Here is an 11511-nt window from a genome sequence, read left to right on the forward strand (position 1 = left end):
GTCTGATTCTATCAGGGGTATAATTAGTCATCTGGGTCTTGATTACGAGATGAACAGGAAAATCTAAGTAATGAATTTAGTTAAATAAGTTTCCCTGTAAGAATTGAAATTTGATTGATGGGTTATCATGCAAAGATGAGTTTTATCAGGACACTGGGATGACTTATACTGGGAGACGTGAACTATGATCATTGAAACAGTTACGTTAAAGTATAATTTGGCGTTATTTTGATAACCTTGAAAAGATACTCGATTCTATTGACAGATTTCATGAGCCTGTTAAGTTACAGCATGGATACGACAATATAAGAATTCACTTGGATAGTGGAAAGATGAGCACTTAGGTATCCATGTGTGTGTTTTGAAATGGTCAGTTAAACTGGTTCAATTTTGGTGCCCAGTGACTATTTGCAACTATTTATCTGAGGTAGATATAGATGTTATAACCCCGTGATGGGGGAGGTAAATATTCTTTTGCAGAAAGAACGATTGGAATTATTCAGTTTTTGGTAGACTGATAAGATGAGTACAACACTCAGATATTCAGTTCTCAGGAATGTTTTGCAGTAATTCTGGGACTTCAGTGTCAGAAATTTATCTAGCAAGCGTTTGAATTTTAATGGATACTAACAAGTTAGCATCAAGTGTTTAGACACGGAAAAAGGACAGCAGCTGAGATCTAAGTTTACTAGATCTAGCAAAATTTATGTCACTGATTTTTCGGATGTCTATTGGATGAATTAGGCCATTGATATGTCTGATTCGATGAGATCGAGTTGGGGGTTAGTTAGATTGTTTTAATCTAAGGACCTTGCCATAGAGAGATGAAACAGTTTTGTTCATCTGAGTAGCGCAAGTCAAAATTCAGCAAGAAATTATTATCCGTGGCAGGATAAGCAGTATTCTCATTTTTAGGTGTTATATCAAGTTATGAGATAGATGTCATTATATTAGTACTATGGCTGGCAAATTTTATATAAATCCTGACCCGTCCCGATTCCCAATCCGATCCCGTCCCGAAATTTTCCCGACCCGAGTGGTCGGGATTTTTCCCGACCCGATTAATTTTGGGATCGGGATCGGGATAGGCTACTCTTCCCGACGGGATTCCCGACCCGACCCGAATATAAAAATAATATTTTTTTTAATAATATTTTTTAATTAAAAAAATAAATTTTTTTTTAAAATTTTATGTTTTAATATTAATATTTTTATAATTATATACCATATAATTTTTTTATATTTATATTTTTTAATAATTAACATTGAGTTATAATTTTTTTTGTTTTTTTATTATTATTAATAATTATATGTTTTTTTATTAATTAAGTAGTTGTTTTAGTTTATTTGTAATGTACTAAAAAAAAGTTTTAGTTTTTTAATGGTTATATATAAAGGAATTTTAATTTATTTGCAATGTATTAAAAAATTGTTTGATTTTTTTAATAATTTTTTTTAAAAAAATATTTTCATAGAATTTTTTTAAAAAAAAATATTATTCGGGATTACCCTCTTCCGACCCGACGAAATCCTGAATGTTCGGGATCCCGAACATTCGGGTCCTGACACTTCTCGGGTGCGAGATCGGGAGAAAAAAAATATCTCAATTTTTATCGGGACGGGAATCGGGTAAGGGGGTTACGGGACGGGTCTCGACCCGATTATACCCCTAATTAGTACTAGAGATTGTACTAATTGACTTTTTAGTCAATAAGAATATTAGTATTGATATCTCCAAGAATAGAACCTGAAGGGTTCAAGAAATCAAGAATTGTGGACAATGATGTTGACACAGGTGTTATGACAAGTGTTAGTCGTAAAGTATGAGAATCCTTTCGGTGTACAAAGATTTGCGTATGAGGTTCTTTATGGTGGAAATGAATGAAGAAAAGTGCGTATGAGTATGTTTCTAGATGTTTGGTGTATCAGTAGGTCAAGGCAGAACACCGAGGATCTAGAGGATTGCTTCACGATTTATCCATTCTTGATCGGAAATGGGAGTTGATCATGATGGACTTTGTGATCCATTTACCGGTTAGCTCGAGGAATTGTGATGTTATCTGGGTTGTGGCGGACCGACTCACCAAGTCATCACATTTTATTCCTTATAACCGATATCCCAGGTTTACATCCAAGTTTTGGCTTCAGCGCGCTATTGGTACTACTCTTAGCTTGAGTACAACATATCACCCAGAGACTGACGGACAGTCAGAGCACACGATTCGTACTCTTGAAGACATGTTGCGAGCATGTTCTTTGGACTTTGGTCCAGCTTGGCAAGATCAGTTTCCATTAATTGAGTTTGCGTACAACAACAGTTACCATCACAGTATAGGGATGACTCCATTTGAGGCGTTGTACGGCGACGATGTCGTACTCCACTGTTCTGGGAAGAAGTGGGGGAGCGACAGTTAGAGGGACCAGAGTTAGTCCAACAGGCTGCTGATATTTTTGGACAGATCAAGAAGAGAATTAAGAATGCGCAGGGTCGGCAGGCTAGCTATGCGAATGTCAAGCGCAGACCTTTGCAGTTCGAAGTGGGAGAGAAAGTGTTCCTGAAAGTCTCCCCATTTTGCAGAATTTTGATATTTGGTCTCAAGGGTAAGCTATCTCCTAGGTACATTGGTCCATTCGAGATTCTAGAAAGTGTTGGAGATTAGGCTTACAGGTTGGCTTTACCGCCGTATTTGTTTAGTATACATGACGTGTTCCATGTTTCACTATTGCGACGGTATGTGGCAGATGAGTCTCATATATTACAGCCGCATGAGGTACAGTTGGACTCGGATTTGACATACGTGGATGACCTTTGCGAATCATAGGTCATAAGGATAAGGTGTTACGCAACATGACCATTCCTCTTGTTCTAGTTCAGTGGAAACACCGAGGCACTGAGGAGGCCACTTGGGAACTTGAAAGTCGTATGCATACAGATTATCCAGAATTGTTTTAAAATTGTTGTACTTCAGTTATATCTTGTAAAATGTTAAGTTTGAATAAAAAGAAATGTTTATTCATTTTATATCTGCATTCAATACTTAAGATTATTTGAGGACGAAATATCTTAAGTAGGGAGAGAATGTAGTAGCCTGGTTCAATTCCACAAGATTAAGTTATTTTAAACATGTTAGAAAATGACATAATTTTAAAAGTATCAGAACATGTTTAAGGAGTCATTATTTGGTAAAAATAATTGAAAAATCAGATCTGAAACGTCCAAAAATGGTAGGAAGGGTCCCGGGGGTCTCAGACAGTCCAAAAACAGCCAAACGAGTTCGGAAGGCCCGAAGTAGTTTGGAGCATGCGGACCAGTTCGGACCGTCCGAACTCAGCAGAGTCTAGGTGTCAAATGTGGCTCGAAAAAGTGGCAGTTTCGACCATCCGATCATAGTTTCGACCGTCCGAACTCACCGCCAGATTGAGGTGTCAAAATGCACTCTTTACGTGGAATTCATTCCAGGATCGGAGCCTCCGAACCCAGTTCGGACCATCCAAACCAAGGCCTATAAAAAAGGGTCCGAGGCTCTCATTTTGAATATCCAATTTCCTCTCCTCTCCCGGTAATGGCTCTATTTTAAGGGCTTTGGGACTCTTTCTTTAAGAGTTGGAGTAGGAAATAGTATTTTTATAGCGGACAGTGTCCGCAATAGTTGCCAGACAGCGGAGCTCTGGCGAGGTGTTCAGTGGTCGTAGCTAGGCTCTGCCCAGGCTCTGGGGTATGCGACATCAGCGGGCTGACGACGGATGAAGGTATGGCTTTGGTTCCCTATAGTAAATAGGGAGTAGGCTATAGTTTAATTAAGGCTTTTAGAGCCTAGTAGGTGATATTTGGCATGCTAGGTAATGCATGGTTATTTATGATTGTTGTGCTGCATGGTAGGCTTGAACCTAGATGAGAGCTTTTAGGATCTTTCTTAGTAAGGTACGGAAGTATTATACGAGATATCCAGATTGAGTACGCATGTATTATGTGTTTGCATGGATTATGTGATTGCATGTTTTATATGTCTTTATATACATTATGTCATGATTGTATGTTGCATACATGAGCATATTGAGCCTTTACCTTAGAGGTGGATTGTAGTAAGGTGCTCACCCTACGAGTTTGTGGATGGTTGGATACGCAAGTCTTGTGTTAGGTCACCGTGATGATTGGACATATGTACTAGTATCAGGTCACCATTATCCACTGGGTATATGAGTCATCTCCTGAGGCGACGGCGCAGCGTGTTATATACCCTGCCCGGTCTATGAGCTAGTTTCTTGACCTAAGTATCTTGGTACCCAGTTCATTTGCATTCATGCGCATATAATAATGTATACTCATACTATCGTACTGAGAATGTTAGGCTCACTTCCGGTTGTTTTCTGTTGGCTGGATGCCCTATTCCATGGAGCAGCTGCAGACAGTTCTCCCGGGGACAGGGAGGTTAGGTGGTGACCAAGGTTGGATAACAGGGTTGACCACTAGGTTTTGCCTACCTGGTATTATTTTATTTTAAGATTCTGCAGTTACTCTGATTAAGATTATTTTAATGTTTAATTGAATGCTTAATTCTCTGATTATTAGGTGATCACGATACGGGTCACTACAGTACGACTATATTGTACTTCATTTGAAACAACATATACTACTGATCAATATAAGAGATACTGCGTTTCTAACCAAGCACCAACACAACAATGGAAAGCATATACAATGGATACATATATGTGTGTTTGTTAATCACCATATATGTGACTAAATTAGACATTAGAATGCATAAACATGTGATATTCATTATTGATACTACTATATTTGACATTTGATGTGTAAACATATGTTAATCACCATTGATGTTACAAAATTAGGGCATTGGATGCATAGATAAGATTGTTTTATCCATAGATGATACAAACATATGTCATTAATACTTCTAATGTATAATTTAGTAGCATATATGGTGATTAACAAACACATGAATATGTATTCATTGTATATGTTTGTATCATCTATGGATAAAACAATCTTATCTATGCATTCGATGTCCTAATTTTATAACATAAATGGTGGTTTACATATGTTTACACATCAAATATCTAATATAGTAGTATCAACCATGAATATCACATGTTTTGGTGCATGGTCAGAAACGCGGTACCAATTATATTGCTCCGTAGTACTTGAGCTTGCAAATTAAGTATAATAATACCTTATTGTGGTATTCTACTTTGTTAAATTTGGTACATCTTTCATTCATCTTTTTCATGGTGGTGTTGATGCATGGTCAGAAACGTGATACCAATTATATTGCTTCGTAGTACTTGAACTTGCAAATTAAGTATAATAATACAACCTTATTGTCGTATGCTACTTTGTTATATTTGGTACATCTTCCATATATCTTTTCCATGGTGGTGTTGGTGCATGGTTAGAAACGCGGTACAAATAATATTGTACCGTAGTACTTAAGCTTGTAAATTAAGTATAATAATACCTTATTGTCGTTTTCTACTTTGTTAAATTTGGTACATCTTCCATTCATGTTTTTCATGGTGGTGTTGGTGCATGGTCAAAAACGTGGTACCAATTATATTGATCCGTAGTACTGGAGCTTGCAAATTAAGTATAATACAACCTTATTTTCGTATGATACTTTGTTGAATTTAGTACATCTTCCATACATATTTTTCATGATGGTGTTGGTGCATGATCAGAAACGCGATATCAATTATATTGCTCCGTAATACTTGAGCTTAAAAATTAAGTATAATAATTTCTTATTGCGGTATGAGGTTTTGTTAAATTTTATACATCTTCCGTACATGTTTTCCATGATGGTGTTGGTGAGTGGTCAGAAATGCGGTATCAATTATATTGCTCCATGGTACTTGAGCTTGAAAAATTAGTATAATAATGCCTTGTGGTATGCTACTTTGTGGTGCATGGTCAGAAACACAGTATCAGTTATATTGATCAGTAGTACATTATGTAGAAAATTAAGTATAAAACGTTCTTATTTCCCTGATACAGTACCAAATTCATCAACAATACCAAATACACTACCAACTACACCAACACAGTTATCCATCTGATCAAAATACAGTACAAAATACACCAAAAATAATTTTTTACTCCATTCTAATTTCCTTGAACTCATTTCATCAAAACATATTCGTCACTTAGGATGGCTGCACCAACGTGTGCCCTAGTACCATCTATGTTTCAATCAGTCTGATAATTCCATGTAAAAGGATTATCACGAGCATAACACTCAGCCTATAAGGAGGTAAACACACCACAATCGGTATTAGGCCCTTGGACTCTACACTTTGGAAATCCCACGGTGCAATTGGAAAGGTCAAGGTCCTTGAACATCCTCAAGTATCCTAATAGAAATTCAACCTGGACATAAATCGAGTTATTATAATAGTAAACAAATTGCATCACATAATGAGGGAGATACAGTAATGAAATACTTAAAAATTGCCTCGCACTTGTCCTGTCATATGGGCTGTCTATTGAGTTCCTCACCACAAATTCTCTTTTTTCACTATTCCACACAAAAACCAATGGGATCTCACACCAATAGGAAAGAATACATATCTGCATATCTCCATTACTTCCTTGTTTAGATCATGTAACTTCACCACGGTACTATTCGTACACTTGGAGAGGAAGTCCACGTATTGATGATCCTCGAGTGATTTATTCTTGTAGTGCTCACCAAGTACACTTAATACATCACGCTACGAAAAAATATTTAAATTTTCAACAATCAATTTTATAGTGCTTATATACAAAAATAAAAGAACATTTGATGAAATACAATTAATTACAAAGGTACTCCATACACACCTGAACACAATGTTGAACCGTATAAATGGGGAGGTCATGGTTATTGGAGTGGCTCAGAATTTTTAGGTAGCATTCTATTATCACTCCCCGAACATCTTTGCCAAACAGCAGATCGCATAGTTGAGCTCCTTCCACTGATAGGTATGAGTCATTCCACACCACACAACTGTGCAAAAGAAAATCAGTGCACTAACTAAAATATACAATAATAAACATGATGAGTTAGTCCAAATTTTCTCTTGAAAGAAAAGAAAAAATGGCATTTCTCTCCGAATCAGTCACTAAATCGTGTCCACAAAAATCTGTCTGACCCTTGTACAATTGCAAAGGATCCTCCATGACCTGTCCAATGTCTAGCGTCACCTGCTCAACAATACGATCAAAATCTACGACGTAGTAATCCTGATGAAACACACAATAATTAAAACAAAAACAATATGAGTCACATATCAAATTAAGAAAAGAAACAACTATAGGTAATATATTATTACTAAACTCTGTCGTACTACCAACCAAACTACTAGATTTCTCTCTCAGTCATTTTGATGTTCTTCTCGGTGCATTCATCAAACTCTCTTTGTTTCTCCTACTCGCACGCTCTACTTTTTTTCTTATGTTTGCCATCTTCTTAGGATCAAACCCACTTGCAGCATCGCTCTCATCAACCATCAATTTTGAAACATAGTCATCAACATTTCGACCAGAGGCTTCTCCATCAGCTTTCGAGGTAATTTTACTAGAATCCAAATTCACATTATCAACTATCTTCTTAGGTTCCTTCTTAATTTCATTTTCTACTTGCATTTTCTCACCTTCCTTCTCATCTAACTTACTGAATCCATCCTCCACTTCATCAGCAGCATCTTTCACATTTTCATGATTTATTGGAACATGTGTCTCTAGCTGCACACTATATAAGTCACTGAAATTTCCATCAAAATCCTTACCAACAAATTTTTTACGACTATTACTTTCTCCAGAAACATTCTTCGAACTATATTTACGTTTCAACTTCTCAATCTCAGAAGATTGTTCCCTAACAATCTTTTCCAAATGAGTGACATTAGTTTTCGAAATATACTCATTCATTGTTGACATTACCTGTAACAAATCAATCATACAATCCATCAACAAACTTTAAGAACAATACTCTTTCCTCAGGGAATGAAAATAGAGGAAAAACCTATTTATAACATAAAATTTCAACGTTAGAACCTTATAATTATTTTAGATAATATTATATAAAAATAACATATCAAATAGGACCTTCGTCCTCGTAATTGTGTTAAAAAATTCTTTGGCAGAATTGGCATTGTTAGGAATTTTGCACTTCGCCCAACGAAAAACACGGGGGAATTTCCTAAAACTTGTCTGAATGGCAAAGAAAGGTACACTCTCATACAACCAAGCCTACATTGAAAGATGATTAGATTAAGTATGAACAAGAAGAAAATGTTAGATGACTAATTTATTAAGAACAATAAATACTAACCATCAACCCCACTAAACAACCATCTAGGTATTTCTTCCGTTCTACTTCACCTTTTCCATCACCGATATGGGCAGCAATTTGCTCGCAAAGGAATCGGTACAAAACATCACCCCACGAGTAATAAAAAAAATGATCCAGATAATCAAGATATGAAAAAATAAATCGTGGAGTTGAATAATTGCCAACCGAAAAAATCACACAATTGAATAAATACAAGATAAACATCCTCGCAAAGTCATCAACATATTTTTTTTTCTTCTTACGTGCTACTTAAAGAAGTTTCAAACGAATACTTGACCGAATCATCTTGCTTACATTACCCCCAAAATAACAAGTTACAAAGGAAGATTCTATTTTCAAATCGATATTCACTGGTTGTCCAACATACTTTAACCTCATCACAATGGAAAAATCTGACGATTTAAAAGGAACCGATACACTACCATCGCCAAATTTGAAGGACAAAGACTGAACATCAAACATTTTCAACACTGCCTCAACCTTCAAACAACTAAAGCTAAGCTTTGGCATTTTTAACCATTCCAAGAATGGAGAATCATTTATCTACTGTAGTTGTCTTCTCCCGGTTATAGATGAAATTTCTTCCATTGTACTTCAAAATACTGTAGCAGAGCAACGACTTGGTGCCTCATATGGCCTACGAGTACTGCCTTTCACCTTAGATCCTACTCGTTTTCAAACCATTTCTAAATCAAAAAATAAATTTGGGTCATAATTCATAACGAAAAGATTTTAATAAACAACTTTCACGATACAAAGCAGAAAACATACAAATAAACCGAAAGGGAGATTTTTAATTTTGAACTATTTGAACTGTCTATACATAATTTTCGAGTATACAAATCATTGATAAATCTAGTTTCAACTGTCAAGACTACAAATAAAATTTTCAAAATTTCACATACAAATGATATTAAAAATTGTTTAAGCCAATGAAGATTTACAATTTAAAAAAAAATCACAGCCTAAGCATGCTGCTTAAACATAGAATGCATATAGATATCACGTGAGCAAATGAGTTATTGAAAAATTTTAATGAGCCAATGAAGATTTACAATTAAAAAAAACTTGTAGCCTAAGCGCTCAAATGCAAATATCGTAACCCTAGATCCCATTTTCTTCACCAAATTTCAATCCAAAATCCTACTTTAAGCACATAACAACATAAGAATTAATAAAGAGCGCAAACCGGTTGAAGCTTCTCAGATCAGCGAAAGGCCCCTGCGAGGATGACAATTTAGAACAGGAGGAAATTTTGAAAAATTGAATAGGAACGGATACTATAACGTGGAGAAGGGTGTGTATGCCTGTATTAATGGCGAGTGACTACGGCGGCGGCGAGCTACGGTTGCATCAGAGAGCGCAGAGAAGTGGAGGGAGGAGAAGAGACGGGGCGAAGCGATCCTGAGGTTGAAGCGACGGAAAGACAGTCATATAGAGCCGACTTCGCCGGTCGTTGGCCCAGTCGCCGGTTGATGATTTGGGGCTTAGGGATTTATCTGGTGAAGTTTTCTTTTGAGCGTGAAAGAGGTGGAATGATGATTTGGGGTTGAGGTTGTATTATTAATATTATTACTATTATTATTAAATTTTAAAAAAATAAAAATAATAAATGAGTGAAAAGATGAAATATGGAGCTAATAAAAAAAAGTTTGATGCATAAGGGAGTACAGTCTGTTTTATTCTAGCATGAGTACTAAATAAAAACTCAAGTTTGCTTTTAGGTATTTATCCTCAAATTTTCGTTAATTATATTGTATTATTGAAGGCATTGAAAGGTACATATTAAATTTGTTTCTTTCTCTTCCCAGTGAGTGAACTTGTTAATATAATACCCTTTCAACAAATTCACTGATAGAAACACTCGTTTCCCCTCATGGATTAGTTGCATCCAAGTATTTCCCCATGTGGGCTGGCTTGTACTCTGGTTTTGCCCCAAATAACAGGTGAATTTTCTCTTCTACTATTATTTTTCAGCATTGGACTTGATCAAATTATGAGAATCGTCTCCACAAAATATTTAGTAACATTGTAAATAGAGAGCAAGCGAGAACTTTTGGAAAGAGATACAACATATGTTGAAAATGCGCAGGAAAGAGATGCAGCCAAGGAGGAGCTAGTGTTTTTGGTCGATACTTAACCCAAAATTTTATTCACTACTTGCTCTTCGGTTCGTCTCTTTTTCTTTTTATTTTTCACCCCATTTTTTCTCCTTTTTTTTTGCCTTTTTTCTGCTTCTATTGTACTGTTTTCTAAATCTAAATTTTATGTTAGGATTAGTTTGGTTTTTTATGGGATTTTGTGTATTAGTTGTTTATTACAGATTATTTTTCAAAAAAAAATTTTGGGTTCTAGTTTATCTTCCAGTGAATTGCAATTTGCAAGTAGCAATTTAGGCCACAAAATTATTGTTCCTACTTTTTTTCACGTGCGTCGCATTTTGCGTTAGTGTTATAAAGGATGATGGGCTATTTTTTGTACTTGATTTGGACATTTGCTTAATTGAAGGAGTTTACCCGAGCAGTTTTATTTGTATGTACTGAATATGGTAGGGGGTACATAATTTTTTCTGGAAGCCTAAATCTGGGAGACCAACGACTTTTGGTGTCTGGTTATGCCCTTTTTTTACCTGCTAAATTTTCCATGTGCTTGTTTTCTCTTGGATTCTTCTAACAAATTCTTCTTCTCCGGACTATGAGATACATGGAAGCACAATGCATTCCCTTGATGCCAAAAGCAGTTTTCCTGTTGAACATGACAATGTGGAACCTGAAAATCGTGGATATCAGAAAAAATTACTTGTTATATCCTTTGGTTTCTGGTCTAGGCCAATTGTTTCCATTTATATTATGGATTCTGAACATACCATCCATTTCTTAAAAAGTGAGGCCTACTGCATTTTCCTGTCCTTCACGGATGCACATGAAAGCAGTATCACCTTTTCTTTCGCAGACAAATCTGTGAGATATTTTGATAGTTTTACTTTACAAACAAGATGATGAATATTCATTAACATGTCAATAATTTCAGGTAATAGAGATGAGGTTGAAGCAGATAGGATAAAGTTGAAGAAAAATGGTGATAGGTCTGCCAACGAAAACAATAGATGGAAGAGAGAATTAGAATATATAGATCATTACCGGTTTCTCCCGTAATAGAG

This window comes from Henckelia pumila, chromosome 4 (genome assembly GCF_033568475.1).
Source record: "Henckelia pumila isolate YLH828 chromosome 4, ASM3356847v2, whole genome shotgun sequence".
Lineage (NCBI taxonomy): Eukaryota > Viridiplantae > Streptophyta > Magnoliopsida > Lamiales > Gesneriaceae > Henckelia > Henckelia pumila.